The sequence below is a fragment of the Ranitomeya imitator genome, chromosome 1 (genome assembly GCF_032444005.1).
Source record: "Ranitomeya imitator isolate aRanImi1 chromosome 1, aRanImi1.pri, whole genome shotgun sequence".
Classification (NCBI taxonomy): Eukaryota; Metazoa; Chordata; class Amphibia; order Anura; family Dendrobatidae; genus Ranitomeya; species Ranitomeya imitator.
The window spans coordinates 783,379,312-783,400,096 of NC_091282.1; the positions used below are offsets into that span (position 1 = coordinate 783,379,312).

At 45.7% G+C, this 20,785-nt stretch overlaps 1 pseudogene; it reads right to left on the bottom strand.

Annotated features, from left to right (window-relative positions):
• Positions 1–1,170: 1,170 nt before the first annotated feature.
• Positions 1,171–15,603, bottom strand: LOC138645716 (alpha-1-antiproteinase F-like; annotated as a pseudogene).
• Between the last annotated feature and the right edge of the window lie 5,182 nt (positions 15,604–20,785).

Here is a 20,785-nt window from a genome sequence, read left to right on the forward strand (position 1 = left end):
GAATCATGGTATGTGTTAAAAGGGGGGCCCACTGAGACTCTTTCGCTTGGGGCCCTCAAAAACTTGGAGCCGGCCCTGGCTTCACTGATTGATCGCGCCCGGCCGGGCGCAACCAATCAGCGACAGGCGCAGTCTGGTCACGATTTGGCTCGGGATTTGAACCACGCTTTGCTGATTGGTTGCGCCCAGCCGGCCGAATCCTGTGTATTCATTGCATTATTCTTAAATCTTCATAAACTACATACATATTCTAGAATACCCGATGCGTTAGAATCGGGCTACCATCTAGTATTGTAATAAGAACAGAAACTACATTCTAAGGGACGGTGCTATGTATACAAGAGCTTTTTGTTTTCAACCAAGAGTATAACTCTCATCATCTCTCTACAAGTCTTCCAGCCACGACTTGGTCTTTGCAGGGAGTGCAGCAGTGGTCACCGAGCCCCTGAAAATAACAAGACCACATATGTTTGCTACCTGAATACATAATGTCCCTTGCTGCACCCTGAATATAAAAATGAACCACTAATGTATAACTCTATGCAGTCTGCACCCCCGATGCAATACGGCCCCCATTATAATCCACCACTGTGTGAGAATATAACATTGGTTGTAGTCCTGTATCTACTGTTATAGGCTTCTAGGCAAAGCTCATCTCTATAGGACTCTAATATAAAAACAAAAACAGTGTCTCCCCTCCCATGCTTGCTGAGAGGATGGGCTTTCCCTGCTGTGCGACTGGTGCTGAGTCAATCAGATCTCTCCCCAATTCTGCACACAGAGAAAGAGTAGCTGCAGCTTCATCCCCTTTCCTCCCCTCCTTGCCCCTCTTTCTTGTTATTTTACAACCACCTCTAGGGGAATTGAATCCTCACAGTGACCTGAACTTTATAATACTGCTGTCTTCAGTAAACTCTGTACTATACTCTAACTATGGCGTATGGTTTCTACAATGTAACAGCCCAAATTATTATTTCTATGTCACACTGTACATGCTCCCTTAACACAAAAGTAATGTGGAAACCAATGATGGTTCTAACCCAATGCAGAAACTATATAAACTGATTTCTAACAAATAAAGTCACAAAATACACAAAAATACCCAAAGGAGGCAACTTTATTTCATCAGGAAATTACTCAGATCCTGTAGGAAGGATTCAGTAAAGGAGCTTAAACCTGAGATGGATCCATAACTCTCCCCAATAATAGAACTGTCTTCATGCGCTTGCAGTAAATCAAAGTGAGAAATGGACGATCAAATGTCAGCTCGAAATCTTTGGGAAGAGTAATTCCCTGTATGATATGAGCTCCACTGAAGTCTGTCCCGTTCTCAGCAATCTTAATTAGAGTTTGTTGGTATATCTAGAGAAAATGACGAGTCCAATAATTACCGGTACCTTGTGCACAAGATTATGAATACTATAATACTGCTCTTATGTACAAGAATATAACTACTATAATACTGCTCTTATGTACAAGAATAGAACTACTATAATACTGCTCTTATGTACAAGAATAGAACTACTATAATACTGCTCTTATGTACAAGAATATAACTACTATAATACTGCTCTTATGTACAAGAATAGAACTACTATAATACTGCTACTATATATATATGAATAGAACTACTATAATACTGCTCCTATGTACAAGAATAGAACTACTATAATACTGCTACTATATATATATATATGAATATAACTACTATAATACTGCTACTATGTACTAGAATATAACTACTATAATACTGCCCCCTATGTACAAGAATATAACTACTATAATACTGCTCCTATGTACAAGAATATAACTACTATAATACTGCTCCTATGTACAAGAATATAACTACTATAATACTGCTATTATATATATGAATAGAACTACTATAATACTGCTCCTATGTACAAGAATAGAACTACTATAATACTGCTCCTATGTACAAGAATAGAACTACTATAATACTGCTACTATATATATGAATATAACTACTATAATACTGCTACTATGTACTATAATATAACTACTATAATACTGCTCCTATGTACAAGAATAGAACTACTATAATACTGCTACTATATATATGAATAGAACTACTATAATACTGCTCCTATGTACAAGAATAGAACTACTATAATACTGCTCCTATGTACAAGAATAGAACTACTATAATACTGCTACTATATATATGAATAGAACTACTATAATACTGCTACTATGTACTAGAATATAACTACTATAATACTGCCCCCTATGTACAAGAATATAACTACTATAATACTGCCCCCTATGTACAAGAATATAACTACTATAATACTGCTCCTATGTACAAGAATATAACTACTATAATACTGCTCCTATGTACAAGAATATAACTACTATAATACTGCTCCTATGTACAAGAATATAACTACTATAATACTGCTCCTATGTACAAGAATATAACTACTATAATACTGCTACTATATATATGAATAGAACTACTATAATACTGTTCCTATGTACAAGAATAGAACTACTATAATACTGCTACTATATATATGAATATAACTACTATAATACTGCTTCTATGTACTAGAATATAACTACTATAATACTGCTACTATCTACTAGAATATAACTACTATAATACTTCCCCTATGTACAAGAATATAACTACTATAATACTGCTCCTATGTACAAGAATATAACTACTATAATACTGCTACTATATATATGAATATAACTATTATAATACTGCTCCTATGTACTAGAATATAACTAATTTAATGCTGCCCCCTATGTACAAGAATATGACTACTATAATACTGCTCCTATGTACAAGAATATAACTACTATAATACTGCTCCTATGTACAAGAATATAACTACTATAATACTGCTCTTATGTACAGGAATATACTATAATACTGCTCCTATGTACAAAAATATAACTATTATAATACTGCCCATAAGTACAAGAATACAACTACTATAATACTGCTCCTATGTACAGGAATATAACTACTATATTACTGCTCCTATGTACACAATATATAAGAATAGATCTCCTATAATACTTGTATCGATATGAACAATCTTTTGATTCTAACTGTGGACACTTTCAATCCTGGATTTTCTGAGATTCTGGAAAAATCTGCGGTGTCACTAAATGCTTGTGTGACCCCCATGTGGAGCAGGGCGTACTGAACATTGATTTGCTGTTCTATCGTTATCTCTGGGATGTAGAGATCCAGCAGACTGAGCATAAAACACAGAATATAGATGCATTATAACGATTATATCGGTTTTCTCTGAGATTCGTATGACTGCGCAGTCAGCTCCTGTCTGCTTGTACCATCACTTACCTGGTTCGCGCCTCCGACATATAATATTCTGAGTTTTGGAGACAATTTTAATTGCAGCAAATCAAAGTATCTTTTATTTGGCATAATAAGAAGCAGAACAAGGTGTTCGTTGTATGGGACCTCCACCATGACACAGCCCAGAGCCTTGTCCTTGAAAGTCCTGTATTGACCCACTCGATGCATCATTGGAACCGGAGGTGATTTTATTTGGTTCACCTGGAAACTTCTTCGCTTTGTCACTTGGAAGAATTGGTTTTCCCATTTTGCTGGTGAAATAAGTTCAGAATGATATCATTACCCATAAGATAGAGCTTGGAAAGGATGTCATCAAAGACAGTGCAAGGACAAGTCAATGTACTCAGCAGGACAAGGAGGGCATGAATTGGTGGGATGGAATGGTTGTGACATCAGTAGTGTACATCCATCAGGTAAGCAACCATGACATCACTAGTGTGCTGCCGTCAGGGAAGCTGCTGTGACATAACTAGTGTGTATCCGTCAGGGAAACTGATCTGACATCACTAGTGTGCTATCGTCAGAGACGCTGCTGTGACATCACTAGTGTCTATCAGGGAAGCTGCTGTGACATCACTAGTGTGCTATGGTCAGGGAAGCTTCTGTGACATCACTAGTGTGCTACCGTCATTGAAGCTGCTGTGACATCACTAGTGTCTATCCATCAGGGAAGCTACTGTGACATCACTAGTGTGCTATAGTCAGGGAAGCTGCTGTGGCATCACTAGTGTGCTATGGTCAGGGAAGCTGCTGTGACATCACTAGTGTCTATCCATCAGGGAAGCTACTGTGACATCACTAGTGTGCTATGGTCAGGGAAGCTGCTGTGACATCACTAGTGTGCTATGGTCAGGGAAGCTGCTGTGACATCACTAGTGTCTATCCATCAGGGAAGCTACTGTGACATCACTAGTGTGCTATAGTCAGGGAAGCTGCTGTGACATCACTAGTGTGCTATGGTCAGGGAAGCTGCTGTGACATCACTAGTGTGCTATGGTCAGGGAAGCTGCTGTGACATCACTAGTGTGCTATGGTCAGGGAAGCTGCTGTGACATCACTAGTGTGCTATGGTCAGGGAAGCTGCTGTGACATCACTAGTGTGCTATGGTCAGGGAAGCTGCTGTGACATCACTAGTGTCTATCCGTCAGGGAAGCTGCTGTGACATTACTAGTGTGCTATGGTCAGGGAAGCTGCTGTGACATCACTAGTGTGCTATGGTCAGGGAAGCTGCTGTGACATCACTAGTGTGCTATGGTCAGGGAAGCTGCTGTGACATCACTAGTGTGCTATGGTCAGGGAAGCTGCTGTGACATCACTAGTGTCTATCCGTCAGGGAAGCTGCTGTGACATCACTAGTGTGCTATGGTCAGGGAAGCTGCTGTGACATCACTAGTGTGCTATGGTCAGGGAAGCTGCTGTGACATCACTAGTGTCTATCTGTCAGGGAAGCTGCTGTGACATCACTAGTGTGCTACCGTCATTGAAGCTGCTGTGACATCACTAGTGTCTATCCATCAGGGAAGCTGCTGTGGCATCACTAGTGTGCTATGGTCAGGGAAGCTGCTGTGGCATCACTAGTGTGCTATGGTCAGGGAAGCTGCTGTGACATCACTAGTGTCTATCCATCAGGGAAGCTACTGTGACATCACTAGTGTGCTATGGTCAGGGAAGCTGCTGTGACATCACTAGTAGACACAAAAGAGAATAGTAAAACCAAAAACACTCAGTTTGAAAAAAATGTTGCAGTAATCCGCAAGTGCTAGTAAAAGATGTAAAAAACAGGGTATTTGGTTGATACGTTTTTTGCAAAAAATGTATACTAAGCTGCTCTACCAAACTTCACGGTATACCCTTATCAGAGCAGTCCTAACTAATGTATGCAATCCCTATCTGATGTATTTAAAAACCTGATCATCTGTATATAACCTGTGTGAACAGGGTTCAGAGAGGAAAAATCCATGTGTGCATACAGAGTAGAACAGCTTTTGTGCAGATAGCCCAAGAGGAGTGGTGGGTAGCTCCCCAGTCTTGTAGACACAAGAGAACAATTATGGAAACAGGAACACATGGGCTACTTGCACAGTGAACAAGTCTGTGGGATCATGTTCACACACCACCAAGAAACCTGAAGACACAAAAGAGAATAGTAAAACCAAAAACACTCAGTTTGAAAAAAATGTTGCAGTAATCCGCAAGTGCTAGTAAAAGATGTAAAAAACAGGGTATTTGGTTGATACGTTTTTTGCAAAAAATGTATACTAAGCTGCTCTACCAAACTTCACGGTATACCCTTACCAGAGCAGTCCTAACTAATGTATGCAATCCCTATCTGATGTATTTAAAAACCTGATCATCTGTATATTACCTGTGTGAACAGGGTTCAGAGAGGAAAAATCATCACTAGTGTCTATCCGTCAGGGAAGCTGCTGTGACATCACTAGTGTCTATCCGTCAGGGAAGCTGCTGTGACATCACTAGTGTCTATCCGTCAGGGAAGCTGCTGTGACATCACTAGTGTGCTACCGTCATTGAAGCTGCTGTGACATCACTAGTGTCTATCCATCAGGGAAGCTACTGTGACATCACTAGTGTGCTATAGTCAGGGAAGCTGCTGTGACATCACTAGTGTCTATCCGTCAGGGAAGCTGCTGTGACATCACTAGTGTCTATCCATCAGGGAAGCTGCTGTGACATCACTAGTGTGCTATGGTCAGGGAAGCTGCTGTGACATCACTAGTGTCTATCCGTCAGGGAAGCTGCTGTGACATCACTAGTGTGCTATGGTCAGGGAAGCTGCTGTGACATCACTAGTGTCTATCCGTCAGGGAAGCTGCTGTGACATCACTAGTGTCTATCCGGCAGGGAAGCTGCTGTGACATCACTAGTGTGCTACCGTCATTGAAGCTGCTGTGACATCACTAGTGTGCTACTGTCAGGGAAGCTGCTGTGACATCACTAGTGTTTATCCATCAGGGAAGCTGCTGTGACATCACTAGTGTCTATCCGTCAGGGAAGCTACTGTGACATCACTAGTGTGCTATAGTCAGGGAAGCTGCTGTGACATCACTAGTGTGCTATGGTCAGGGAAGCTGCTGTGACATCACTAGTGTGCTATGGTCAGGGAAGCTGCTGTGACATCACTAGTGTGCTATGGTCAGGGAAGCTGCTGTGACATCACTAGTGTCTATCCGTCAGGGAAGCTGCTGTGACATTACTAGTGTGCTATGGTCAGGGAAGCTGCTGTGACATCACTAGTGTGCTATGGTCAGGGAAGCTGCTGTGACATCACTAGTGTGCTATGGTCAGGGAAGCTGCTGTGACATCACTAGTGTGCTATGGTCAGGGAAGCTGCTGTGACATCACTAGTGTCTATCCGTCAGGGAAGCTGCTGTGACATCACTAGTGTGCTATGGTCAGGGAAGCTGCTGTGACATCACTAGTGTGCTATGGTCAGGGAAGCTGCTGTGACATCACTAGTGTGCTACCGTCATTGAAGCTGCTGTGACATCACTAGTGTCTATCCATCAGGGAAGCTGCTGTGGCATCACTAGTGTGCTATGGTCAGGGAAGCTGCTGTGGCATCACTAGTGTGCTATGGTCAGGGAAGCTGCTGTGACATCACTAGTGTGCTATGGTCAGGGAAGCTGCTGTGACATCACTAGTAGACACAAAAGATAATAGTAAAACCAAAAACATTCAGTTTGAAAAAAATGTTGCAGTAATCCGCAAGTGCTAGTAAAAGATGTAAAAAACAGGGTATTTGGTTGATACGTTTTTTACAAAAAATGTATACTAAGCTGCTCTACCAAACTTCACGGTATACCCTTATCAGAGCAGTCCTAACTAATGTATGCAATCCCTATCTGATGTATTTAAAAACCTGATCATCTGTATATAACCTGTGTGAACAGGGTTCAGAGAGGAAAAATCCATGTGTGCATACAGGGTAGAACAGCTTTTGTGCAGATAGCCCAAGAGGAGTGGTGGAACTCCCCAGTCTTGTAGACAAAAGAGAACAATTATGGAAACAGGAACACATGGGCTACTTGCACAGTGAACAAGTCTGTATGATCATGTTCACACACCACCAAGAAACCTGAAGACACAAAAGAGAATAGTAAAACCAAAAACACTCAGTTTGAAAAAATGTTGCAGTAATCCGCAATTGCTAGTAAAAGATGTAAAAAACAGGGTATTTGGTTGATACGTTTTTTGCAAAAAATGTATACTAAGCTGCTCTACCAAACTTCACGGTATACCCTTATCAGAGCAGTCCTAACTAATGTATGCAATCCCTATCTGATGTATTTAAAAACCTGATCATCTGTATATTACCTGTGTGAACAGGGTTCAGAGAGGAAAAATCCATGTGTGCATACAGAGTAGAACAGCTTTTGTGCAGATAGCCCAAGAGGAGTGGTGGGTAGCTCCCCAGTCTTGTAGACACAAGAGAACAATTATGGAAACAGGAACACATGGGCTACTTGCACAGTGAACAAGTCTGTGGGATCATGTTCACACACCACCAAGAAACCTGAAGACACAAAAGAGAATGGTAAAACCAAAAACACTCAGTTTGAAAAAAATGTTGCAGTAATCCGCAAGTGCTAGTAAAAGATGTAAAAAACAGGGTATTTGGTTGATACGTTTTTTGCAAAAAATGTATACTAAGCTGCTCTACCAAACTTCACGGTATACCCTTATCAGAGCAGTCCTAACTAATGTATGCAATCCCTATCTGATGTATTTAAAAACCTGATCATCTGTATATTACCTGTGTGAACAGGGTTCAGAGAGGAAAAATCCATGTGTGCATACAGAGTAGAACAGCTTTTGTGCAGATAGCCCAAGAGGAGTGGTGGGTAGCTCCCCAGTCTTGTAGACACAAGAGAACAATTATGGAAACAGGAACACATGGGCTACTTGCACAGTGAACAAGTCTGTGGGATCATGTTCACACACCACCAAGAAACCTGAAGACACAAAAGAGAATGGTAAAACCAAAAACACTCAGTTTGAAAAAAATGTTGCAGTAATCCGCAAGTGCTAGTAAAAGATGTAAAAAACAGGGTATTTGGTTGATACGTTTTTTGCAAAAAATGTATACTAAGCTGCTCTACCAAACTTCACGGTATACCCTTATCAGAGCAGTCCTAACTAATGTATGCAATCCCTATCTGATGTATTTAAAAACCTGATCATCTGTATATAACCTGTGTGAACAGGGTTCAGAGAGGAAAAATCCATGTGTGCATACAGAGTAGAACAGCTTTTGTGCAGATAGCCCAAGAGGAGTGGTGGGTAGCTCCCCAGTCTTGTAGACACAAGAGAACAATTATGGAAACAGGAACACATGGGCTACTTGCACAGTGAACAAGTCTGTGGGATCATGTTCACACACCACCAAGAAACCTGAAGACACAAAAGAGAATAGTAAAACCAAAAACACTCAGTTTGAAAAAAATGTTGCAGTAATCCGCAAGTGCTAGTAAAAGATGTAAAAAACAGGGTATTTGGTTGATACGTTTTTTGCAAAAAATGTATACTAAGCTGCTCTACCAAACTTCACGGTATACCCTTATCAGAGCAGTCCTAACTATTGTATGCAATCCCTATCTGATGTATTTAAAAACCTGATCATCTGTATATTACCTGTGTGAACAGGGTTCAGAGAGGAAAAATCATCACTAGTGTCTATCCGTCAGGGAAGCTGCTGTGACATCACTAGTGTCTATCCGTCAGGGAAGCTGCTGTGACATCACTAGTGTCTATCCGTCAGGGAAGCTGCTGTGACATCACTAGTGTGCTACCGTCATTGAAGCTGCTGTGACATCACTAGTGTCTATCCATCAGGGAAGCTACTGTGACATCACTAGTGTGCTATAGTCAGGGAAGCTGCTGTGACATCACTAGTGTCTATCCGTCAGGGAAGCTGCTGTGACATCACTAGTGTCTATCCATCAGGGAAGCTGCTGTGACATCACTAGTGTGCTATGGTCAGGGAAGCTGCTGTGACATCACTAGTGTGCTATGGTCAGGGAAGCTGCTGTGACATCACTAGTGTCTATCCGTCAGGGAAGCTGCTGTGACATCACTAGTGTCTATCCGTCAGGGAAGCTGCTGTGACATCACTAGTGTGCTACCGTCATTGAAGCTGCTGTGACATCACTAGTGTGCTACTGTCAGGGAAGCTGCTGTGACATCACTAGTGTTTATCCATCAGGGAAGCTGCTGTGACATCACTAGTGTCTATCCGTCAGGGAAGCTGCTGTGACATCACTAGTGTGCTACCGTCATTGAAGCTGCTGTGACATTACTAGTGTGCTACTGTCAGGGAAGCTGCTGTGACATCACTAGTGTCTATCCATCAGGGAAGCTGCTGTGTCATCACTAGTGTCTATCCGTCAGGGAAGCTGCTGTGACATCACTAGTGTGCTACCGTCATTGAAGCTGCTGTGACATCACTAGTGTGCTACTGTCAGGGAAGCTGCTGTGACATCACTAGTGTTTATCCATCAGGGAAGCTGCTGTGACATCACTAGTGTCTATCCGTCAGGGAAGCTGCTGTGACATCACTAGTGTGCTACTGTCAGGGAAGCTGCTGTGACATCACTAGTGTCTATCCGTCAGGGAAGCTGCTGTGACATCACTAGTGTGCTATGGTCAGGGAAGCTGCTGTGACATCACTAGTGTCTATCCATCAGGGAAGCTGCTGTGACATCACTAGTGTGCTACTGTCAGGGAAGCTGCTGTGACATCACTAGTGTCTATCCATCAGGGAAGCTGCTGTGTCATCACTAATGTGTATCCATCTGTGAAGCTGCTGTGACATCACTAGTGTGCTACTGTCAGGGAAGCAGCTGTGACATCACTAGTACAAGCCAAGGTGCTATAACATCTCAACTAGTTCCTGTCAAATGTATCATCGAATGCGCAGTTTGTTTGAGTCCATGTTCTGTTCTTACACAGGGGGGTCCCTGGTGTTTCCTGTACATATCTGTGGGTTTCTACCATGTCCCCATATTAGGGCCTGTCAACAATTACTGTCCTGAGGAAGGAACATGTGCAAAGTTATGACGGGTATAGTCATAGGGAATACAGAGTACGCAGTTACAGCTGTCCCTGGTTTCTGATGGGCCATGAAAGCCCCTGTACTACATATTAAGACCCCATTATTATATATGGCCCATGGTGGGTGGCAGTGTACCTCTCTTTAACTCACCCTCAAAGCTTGCATAGTCGAGCAGAACCATCTCTGTCCATGTGTCCAGGTCATGAACCATATCTTCTATTTTGCCATCTGTCCAGCAGCTGACTTGTTCGTTGATACTTTGTGCTGCCTTCTCTGGGTCTTTAAATTCGACGCTCTGGAAGGTGGCATTGTAGTACTCGGCCACGTCCTGCTGAGGTTTTCTGGAATTATCTAGGAAGAGCCAGTTAGACAATCTGAAATGCGCACCTTCTTTTTCTAGTCTAATTTTTGCCAGGAATTTCTTAAAGTCGTCTTTCAGGGTTTTGTTGGTTTGGGTGGAATTTAAAAACATGGCATCCAGAATCTGCTGGCGAGTTGAAAATCTTGCCCCAAGCCAACAAGGCAGTGCTGGGTTGGATTAAAGGTAGCCAAGGCCCGGGCTGTTCAGACTCTGTGGGCCCCCCCCCCCCCGGTCGTGTCACAGGGTCATGCGGGGGGGTCACTATATACCTGAACCAGATTATTCCAGAAAAATAGTTGCTGAGTGAAACTAGACTTCTCACCAATCACACATTAACAGTTCCCATCACCAGATCACACATATAGCCAGCAGCTTTTGTTTTGGCCAAAAGATTTTTTTAAGCCGCCACCATAACACGGAAGAAACTTTTGGCCGGGCCCTACTCTACTGTAACCCATTAAATATTTGTTAAAATACGGAATACAATTTAGGTATATTTTATTTATTTTTCAATTTTTAAAATGACCAATAATATCACATACCAGGAACAAATACCGCTACACCATGTCCAGATCACATATTACCATCACAGTGACCGAATAATATCATATACAAAGAACAAATACCACCACACCATGACCAGACCACATATTATGTCACGCTCACGCCCTGACTGGTGGGCGTGAGCTCGGGGGTTTTGTGGCCCCACTGTGCCAATAACCAGACTACCCTGGAAGGGGCGTGACTATAACAGCTGCCTGGGTTTTCACTGGAGCCTCTGATGGTGAGGACAGGCTTGTGCAGCAGGCAGCTGCCAGGTGCTACTCCAGGGTGGTGTCTGGCTGTGGCTGCTGATCCCACTTGGGAGACAGGAACACCTGGATTGGTGCGGGCATCAGGCAGGACTGGCAGAAGAGCACGGCTGGAACACAGACGAGTAGGCTGGCACGGCTGAGACAGGGCTGGCAGAGACACGGCAGAGAACTCAGGGCTGGCAGAGACACGGCAGGAAACAGGGCTGGCTAGGACAGCAGGAACACAGGACTGGAAGGCAGGGCAGGAACGGCAGGACTGGCAGGAACACAGGATACACAGGACTGGTTGATGTGGTGTATGAATCAGGCTGCACTCTGATGACACCTGAGTGCAGTCCTATTGTGAGTGTGATGAAGGAACAGGTAGGGACCTGTACACACAGAAGATGCAGGTACGGAAACAAGCCAGAAGGAAAGGAGAATGAAGGAACAGGTAGGGACCTGTTCACACAGGAGGACCAAGTAACAAGTAGAAGGTGGAACTAAGAGAAGGAAAAGGCAGAGCCAAGAGCGGAGACGCTGGAGGCGGAGCCAAGAGCGGAGACAAGAGCGGAGACGCTGGAGGCGGAGCCAAGAGCGGAGACGCTGGAGGCGGAGCCAAGAGCGGAGACGGAGCCAAGTGCAGAAACGCAGGAGGCGGAGCCAGGTAGAACCGCAAAGAGCAGAGCCACAGAGCAAAGCCACAGAGCGCGGAGCAAGGTCAGAGTGCAGAGCTGAGAGCAAAGCCACAGAGTGTAAAGCAAGGTCAGAGTGCAGAGTCAAAGTAAGGTCGCAGAGAGCGCAGCCGAAAGCGGAGAAAAGCAAGACACAGAGAATGCACAGCAGAAAAGGCAAACCAAGACAGAGATATAAACAGACACCGGAATAGGACTAGACTAAGACAGGAACGAGACAAGACACAGAGAAATAGATACAAGCCAGGGTATGATGCCCCTCTGGGTGGCAGACATAGGCCAGGGTACAAAGCCCCGCTGGGTGGCTACACAAGACAGAGACCAGGGTACAACGCCCCCCTGGGTGGCAGACAAGAGAGAGTAACCGAGACAGGACCTGGCACCCCAGCAGCTAAGAACTGACTGAGGGAGTAAGTTGCACAGGCCCAGACCACAGGGTGGAGCTGCACTATATACAGGAGGCCTCTTGGTAATTGGTCAGTAACTGATTAGACAGATGCACCTGATTCCTATAAGAACCAGAGAGTTCAGGCGCCGGCCCCCTATACACATAGCCATGAAGCATGGACAGAGCAGAGACACAGAACACGGAGCTGGCAAGAAACAGAAACCACATCATGGCCTGGAGCAGTGGGTAAGATTGTGTGAAAGATGTGAGGCCATGCTGTGATGCCAGCAGAGTTGTTACATATTACCACCACAGTGATCGAATAATATCACATACAGGGAACAAATACCACTACACTATGACCAAACCACATATTACCACCACACAGTGACCAAATAGCACATACAAGGGACAAATACCCCAACGCCATGTCCAGACCACATATTACCACCACATAGTGACTGAATACCACAATACCGATCAGTAATAATAATAATAATAATAATTTTATTTATATAGCGCCAACATATTCCGCAGCGCTTTACAAATTATAGAGGGGACTTGTACAGACAATAGACCTTACAGCATAACAGAAATACAGTTCAAAACAGATACCAGGAGGAGTGAGGGCCCTGCTCGCAAGCTTACAAACTATGGGGAAAAGGGGAGACACGAGAGGTGGATGGTAACAATTGCTTTAGTTATTCGGACCAGCTATAGTGTAAGGCTCAGGTGTTCATGTAAAGCTGCAGTAACAAAAAAAATCACAATACTAATATCACCATAAGTGCCATTATACTCAGAAGGTCTGTACTCAGTATGCAGTGTCTGTGAACAGGTAATGGTGATCACTGATGGTATTATACACAGGAGCTCTGTATATAATGTATAGGTAATAGAGTGATCACTGGTGACATTATACACAGGACCTCTGTATATAGTATACAGTGTATAGTGTCAGTGTTTAGGTAACACACTGACTCAGCAGTGACGCCTCTAGGTGAAGTCCTTCATCTTTCATCCAGCACAGACTGCCATCACTTCTTCCAGTCAGGGCTTGTCTCTGCAGGAAATAACACAGTTATCTCGAGCTCCACTTGTAGAACACATTACTTACTTTTTCCCAACTTCTACATTACACCACATTTAGAAAAAAAGGCGACATAGTGTCACTCTACACAGTAACAGGACCATGCCCCCATTTAAAACAGTATACTCAAAAAATAAAATATGCACATCACTGCAGTAATAATATCCCTTAATTAGCCCCTATGGTAATATTCCCCATCCTGGCCCTGTGTATCTCATTCCTGGCTCCAGCCATATGTTCTCCCATCCTGCCCTCATGAGTATCCATTCTGCCCCATATGATCTCCCCATCCTGCCACATCTGTCTCCATCGTATCCACCCTGCCCCATGATCCTGCCCCATCTGTCTCCAGCATTCTGCCCCCGGCGTCTCCAGCATTCTGCCCGCAGAATCTCCAGCATTCTGCCTGCAGAGTCTCCAGCAATCTGCCCCCAGCGTCTCAAGCATTCTGCCCCAGTGTGTCCAGCATTCTGCCCCCAGCGTGTCCAGCATTCTGCCCCCAGCGTGTACAGTATTCTGCCCCCAGCGTGTCCAGCATTCTGCCCCCAGTGTCTCCAGCATTCTGCCCCCAGTGTCTCCAGCATTCTGCTCCCAGCGTGTCCAGCATTCCGCCCCACGTGTCTCCAGCATTCTGCCCCCAGCGTGTCCAGCATTCTGCCCCACGTGTCTCCAGCATTCTGCCCCCAGCGTGTCCAGCATTCTGCCCCCAGTGTCTCCAGCATTCTGCCCCCAGCGTGTCCAGCATTCTGCCCCCAGTGTCTCCAGCATTCTGCTCCCAGCGTGTCCTGCATTCCGCCCCACGTGTCTCCAGCATTCTGCTCCCAGCGTGTCCTGCATTCCGCCCCACGTGTCTCCAGCATTCTGCCCCCAGCGTGTCCAGCATTCTGCCCCACGTGTCTCCAGCATTCTGCCCCCAGCGTGTCCAGCATTCTGCCCGTGTCTCCAGCATTCTGCTCCCAGCGTGTCCAGCATTCTGCCCCCAGTGTCTCCAGCATTCTGCCCCCAGCGTGTCCAGCATTCTGCCCCCAGTGTCTCCAGCATTCTGCTCCCAGCGTGTCCAGCATTCTGCCCCACGTGTCTCCAGCATTCTGCCCCCAGCGTGTCCAGCATTCTGCCCCACGTGTCTCCAGCATTCTGCCCCCAGCGTCTCCAGCATTCTGCTCCCAGCGTGTCCTGCATTCTGCCCCACGTGTCTCCAGCATTCTGCCCCCAGCGTGTCCAGCATTCTGCTCCGGGCCCCCTGGATTGCAGCTCTCAATAAAAAAAAACAAAAAACTGAGTTCTTCTTACCTGGCCGCGCTCCTGTGGCTGAAGCTCCCTCCACGCAGCTGAAGCGCGCATTCGCCGGCGACTGACAATGATGTCAGAAGCCGGCGACATGCGCACTGCTGCTTACGTCAGCTGCCACCCTCCAATTGGCTGGCGGCTGTTAACTAATGATGTGTGGGCCCGCACCCGCACGTCAATAGCGTTAAATTGCCGCAGCGCCGGTAGGGGCCTGGTGATTTGAGCGGTAGCCCGGGGCCCCCCCACACCACTAGGCCCTGGGCTACCGCCCAGATTGACCTCATTATAATCCACCACTGCTTAGAAGACATAAGTTTGAAAAGTGAGATGGTGAACTGCATTCTGGCCTTGGATAAGCTGTCGTCTCCCGTCTGTCCGCCATGTTGGGAAACGATGGTCATGGAGACTGAAAACAAGAGGAGCCGAAGCAGCTGCATCTTCAGTCTGAAAACATGCAATAGTGACTGAAAGATTAGGTGCGTGGATTTAGGTCTTTCTCTTGCTGTCATTTCCACATTTCTCGCACAGTCCTGACCACTGATGGATAGCTCCACCATCTTTTAATTGTCCTAATTAATGATCAGCGAATATACTCGTTACTCGAGATTTCCCAAACACGCTCGGGTGACCTCCGAGCATTTTTTAGTGCTCGTAGATTTAGTTTTCTTGCAGCAGCTGAATGATTTACATCTGTTAGCCAGCATAAGTACATGTGGGCATTCCCTAGCAACCAGGCAACCAGGGGCGTAACTATAGCGGTCGCAGTTGCGACGGGGCCCGGACTTCCTAAGGGCCCGCCCGTCCGTCCATGGACAATAGCGAAGAAGGAGAATGAATGACTCACGGACCCAACCATTTGTGAGTGACCCGCAGCAGGGAGCCGTCACCGCAGGTCCTCCAATTACATGGGGGAAGATGGAGTCAATGCAGTCACATGTTACAACCATGTGACCTGGAGAGGCGTGTCCACACAGGTCCTTCAGTGAGTCGCACCAAAGGAAAGGAGTCAGGACTGGTGGCACTGCTTGAGTGAGTGACCGAGTGCCGCAGCTTGTACTTTTTAAACCTAAAAAGCTGCTGTTGCTGTGTCCTCCTCCTCCTGCTGCCGAAGGGTCCCTCAAGCCGATCTTTATTTGTCCTCCTCCTGCTGGTTTTTGCAGCCGCACCGCAGACATTGTGAGTAGTGGCGGGAAGCATCTGCATCGCTTAGCCTTTCAGACATTCCCTACTCTGCTGCCCTTATGAACTGTATGCCTCTGTCAAATCACCTTTTTCAGCACAAATTAGTTCTATATTGATTGACCCTTTATCTTATCTACTATATAATTGTCTAGGCCCCTTCACATTAAGCGACGCTGCAGCGATACCGACAACAATGCCGATCGCTGCAGCGTCGCTGTTTGGTCGCTGGAGAGCTGTCACACAGACCGCTCTCCAGCGACCAACGATCCCGAAGTCCCCGGGTAACCAGGGTAAACATCGGGTAACTAAGCGCAGGGCCGTGCTTAGTAACCCGATGTTTACCCTGGTTACCAGCGTAAAAGTAAATAAAAAAAAACAAACACTACATACTTACCTACCGCTGTCTGTCCCCGGCGCTCAGCTTCTCTGCACTCCTCCTGCACTGACTGTGAGCACAGTGACGTCACCGCTCTGCTTTCCGGCTGACCGATGCTCACAGCCAGAGCAGGAGGAGTGCAGAGCACAGCGCCGGGGACAGACAGCGGTAGGTAAGTATGTAGTGTTTTTTTTTTTTTACTTTTATGCTGGTAACCAGGGTAAACATCGGGTTACTAAGCGCGGCCCTGCGCTTAGTTACCCGATGTTTACCCTGGTTACTAGTGAAGACATCGCTGGATCGGTGTCACACACGCCGATCCGGCGATGTCCACGGGAGATCCAGCGACCAAATAAAGTTCTGGACTTTGTTCAGCGACCAACGATCTCCCAGCAGGGGCCTGATCGTTGGTCGCTGTCACACATAACGATTTCCTTAACGATATCGTTGCTACGTCACAAAAAGCAACGTTATCGTTAACGATATCGTTATGTGTGAAGGTACCTTAAGGGTCACTTCTGTCTTTCTGTCTTTCCTTCTTTCTGTCACGGATATTCATTTGTCGCGGCCTCTGTCTGTCAAGGAAATCCAAGTCGCTGATTGGTCGCGGCAAAACAGCCACGACCAGTCAGCGACGGGCACAGTCCGCAAGAAAATGGCTGCTCCTTACTCCCTGCAGTCAGCGCCCGCATACTCCCCTTCAGCCACTGCTAACACAGTGTTCATGCCGGCGGTAACGGACCACATTATGCCGCGGGTAACGTACTCAGTTACCGCCGCTATTAACCCTGTGTCTCCCCAACTTTTTACTATTGACGCTGCCTATGCGGCATCAATAGTAAAAAATGTAATGTTAAAAATAATAAAAAAACAAAAAACCTGCTATACTCACCCTCCGTTGTCCGCAGAGCCGCTCGCGCCGGCCGCCATCTTTCATTCCCGGCGATGCATTGCGAAATTACCCAGAAGACTTAGCGGCCTTGCGAGACCGCTAAGTCATTTGGGTAATTTCGCAATGCATCCTGGGAACGGAAGATGGCGGCAGCCGCGCGCTACAAGGGGCCCTCGGATCTGAAGGTGAGTATATTTATTTTTTAACCTGTGACATACGTGACTGGGCAATATACTGCGTGGCTGGGCAATATACTATGTGGCTCTGCTGTATACTACGTCGCTGGGCAATATAATATGTGGCTGGGCAATATAATATGTGGCTGGGCAATATAATATGTGGCTGGGCAATATACTACGTGGCTGGGCAATATACTACGTGACTGGGCAATATACTACGTGACTGGGCAATATACTACGTGACTGGGCAATATACTACGTGGCTGGGCAATATACTACGTGACTGGGCAATATACTACGTAGCTGGGCAATATACTACGTGACTGGGCAATATACTACGTCACTGGGCAATATACTAGGTGGCTGGGCAATATACTAGGTGGCTGGGCAATATACTACGTGGCTGGGCAATATACTACGTGGCTGGGCAATATACTACGTGGCTGGGCAATATACTACGTAGCTGGGCAATATACTACGTGGCTGGGCAATATACTACGTGGCTGGGCAATATACTACGTCACTGGGCAATATACTAGGTGGCTGGGCAATATACTACGTGGCTGGGCAATATACTACATCACTGGGCAATATACTATGTGGCTGGGCAATATACTACGTGACTGGGCAATATACTACGTGGCTGGGCAATATACTACGTGACTGGGCAATATACTACGTAGCTGGGCAATATACTACGTGGCTGGGCAATATACTACGTGACTGGGCAATATACTACGTGACTGGGCAATATACTAGGTGGCTGGGCAATATACTAGGTGGCTGGGCAATATACTACGTGGCTGGGCAATATACTACGTGACTGGGCAATATACTACGTCACTGGGCAATATACTAGGTGGCTGGGCAATATACTATGTGGCTGGGCAATATACTACGTCACTGGGCAACATACTAGGTGGCTGGGCAATATACTAGGTGGCTGGGCAATATACTACGTGACTGGGCAATATACTACGTCACTGGGCAATATACTAGGTGGCTGGGCAATATACTATGTGGCTGGGCAATATACTACGTCACTGGGCAACATACTAGGTGGCTGGGCAATATACTAGGTGGCTGGGCAATATACTACGTGGCTGGGCAATATACTACGTGACTGGGCAATATACTACGTCACTGGGCAATATACTACGTCACTGGGCAATATACTAGGTGGCTGGGCAATATACTATGTGGCTCTGTGCTGTATACTACGTTGAATTTGTTTACGTTATGGTTAAGAAATAGGACCAGTTGTCATCTTAAGAGATTTCTGTGTAAGTAAAAAAATATATAATTCAAACTTTGTTTAATGTTCTGAATTTAATAATGTACTTAACTAGTGAAATATGCTGACATAATGATACTTCTATTTGTAGGTGACTTACCAAGACATCTAATCCAGGTGGATTTCTACTCTCGTAAGTAACCTTTGTTTCTGTATAATTTGAATATTTTTTGCTTTAAATACTGAATGAATAGAAAACATGAATTTGGGTGGAAAATATTTTGGCATGGGGGGGCCCCATTTGAAAATTCGCACCGGGGCCCATAACTTTGTTGTTACGCCACTGCAGGCAACCCCCACATGTACTTATGCTGGCTAACAGATGTAAATCATTCAGCTGAGGCGATGAAAACTAAATCTCCGAGCACTAAAAAATACTATGAGGTCACCTGAGCATGCTTGGGAAATCTCTAGTAACTAGTATATTCGCTCATCACTAGTCCTATTGTTTCAGTGTAATACCTCTGCTTTCAGTCAGGGAATGGAAATGTTTGATTGACTATCCCGCTCACACAGCTGCTGGCCTTGTTACAATGTATCAGTGTTGAGAAGGGTACGTTCCTATGTATACGTGAGGCATACATATAACCAAATAGTCGGCCTGAGATCCATGACATATAAAACACATATTGTATCACGCCGTGTGATCCAGACCGGCTCCATTCCCTTACAGCCAGCAGAGGTTTTTGCCGCGCCCCAGAGACCTGGTCGTTGCAGTAACGTTGCTCTGCCACTATGGGGAGTGATGGTACGTCTGATGGCACTAAAGGAGTTCATCTGACCAGGTATCACCAGCACACATTACACTTCACACTCCGGCCACTAGGGGGAGCAAAAGGTTTTATTTATTAGGCCACTCCTCACACTGGTAAAACTAGGGGTTGGATAGGAAGTTAGTCAGAAGCTGACTGGGTTTTGTTCAGGCAACATCCCGTGGCAGGGGGTGTTGCAGGGGGAAGATTCAGGGGGGTCCCTGTCAGGCGTGGGAACCTGGCAGGTACCTAGCGACAAGAACAGAACGTTACGGAACCGCGCCTGCACTACCCCGCGGCGGTATCCTAAGAAAGAGACACGAAGCGAAGGATATTGTGGACAGTGAGAAACGAGATCAAGCACAAAGGAGAGCCAGTAGGAGTCGTGCCCGGAGAACGGCAACATCCTACTGAGGCGCGTAGCCGGTGCCCGGAACACCGAGGAAGTAACTGACTATTCCTTACTTCAAATACCGCAGGACAGTCAATTATAGGTTGGCTGTCTACCTTACATCACCTACGCAGACATAGGGGGCAACACGTGGAGAGGGGCATCTCTAGGGTCCCGGAAGAGCTCCGAGCCTACCCGTCATACGGGTGCGTCCTAGCCATAACATACCTGGGGGACGGAGAATAGAAAGAACTGGAATGAACGAGAATAGAAGTTGTGAGGACTATCCCGAATGCTCAGCAGGGAAGCACTACAACACACAGGCGCTAGTAACATAGTAACATAGTTAGTAAGGCCGAAAAAAGACATTTGTCCATCCAGTTCAGCCTATATTCCATCATAATAAATCCCCAGATCTACGTCCTTCTACAGAACCTAATAATTGTATGATACAATATTGTTCTGCTCCAGGAAGACATCCAGGCCTCTCTTGAACCCCTCGACTGAGTTCGCCATCACCACCTCCTCAGGCAAGCAATTCCAGATTATAGTAACATAGTGGTAGGCAACGATTTCCACCTGTAAAGGGAACTCTGGATGTGCCTTCGGACCAGCCGGTCTCAGACAGCCATGTTAACTGTGCTCTGGATTGAGGATCCTGAAGTCATCGGTA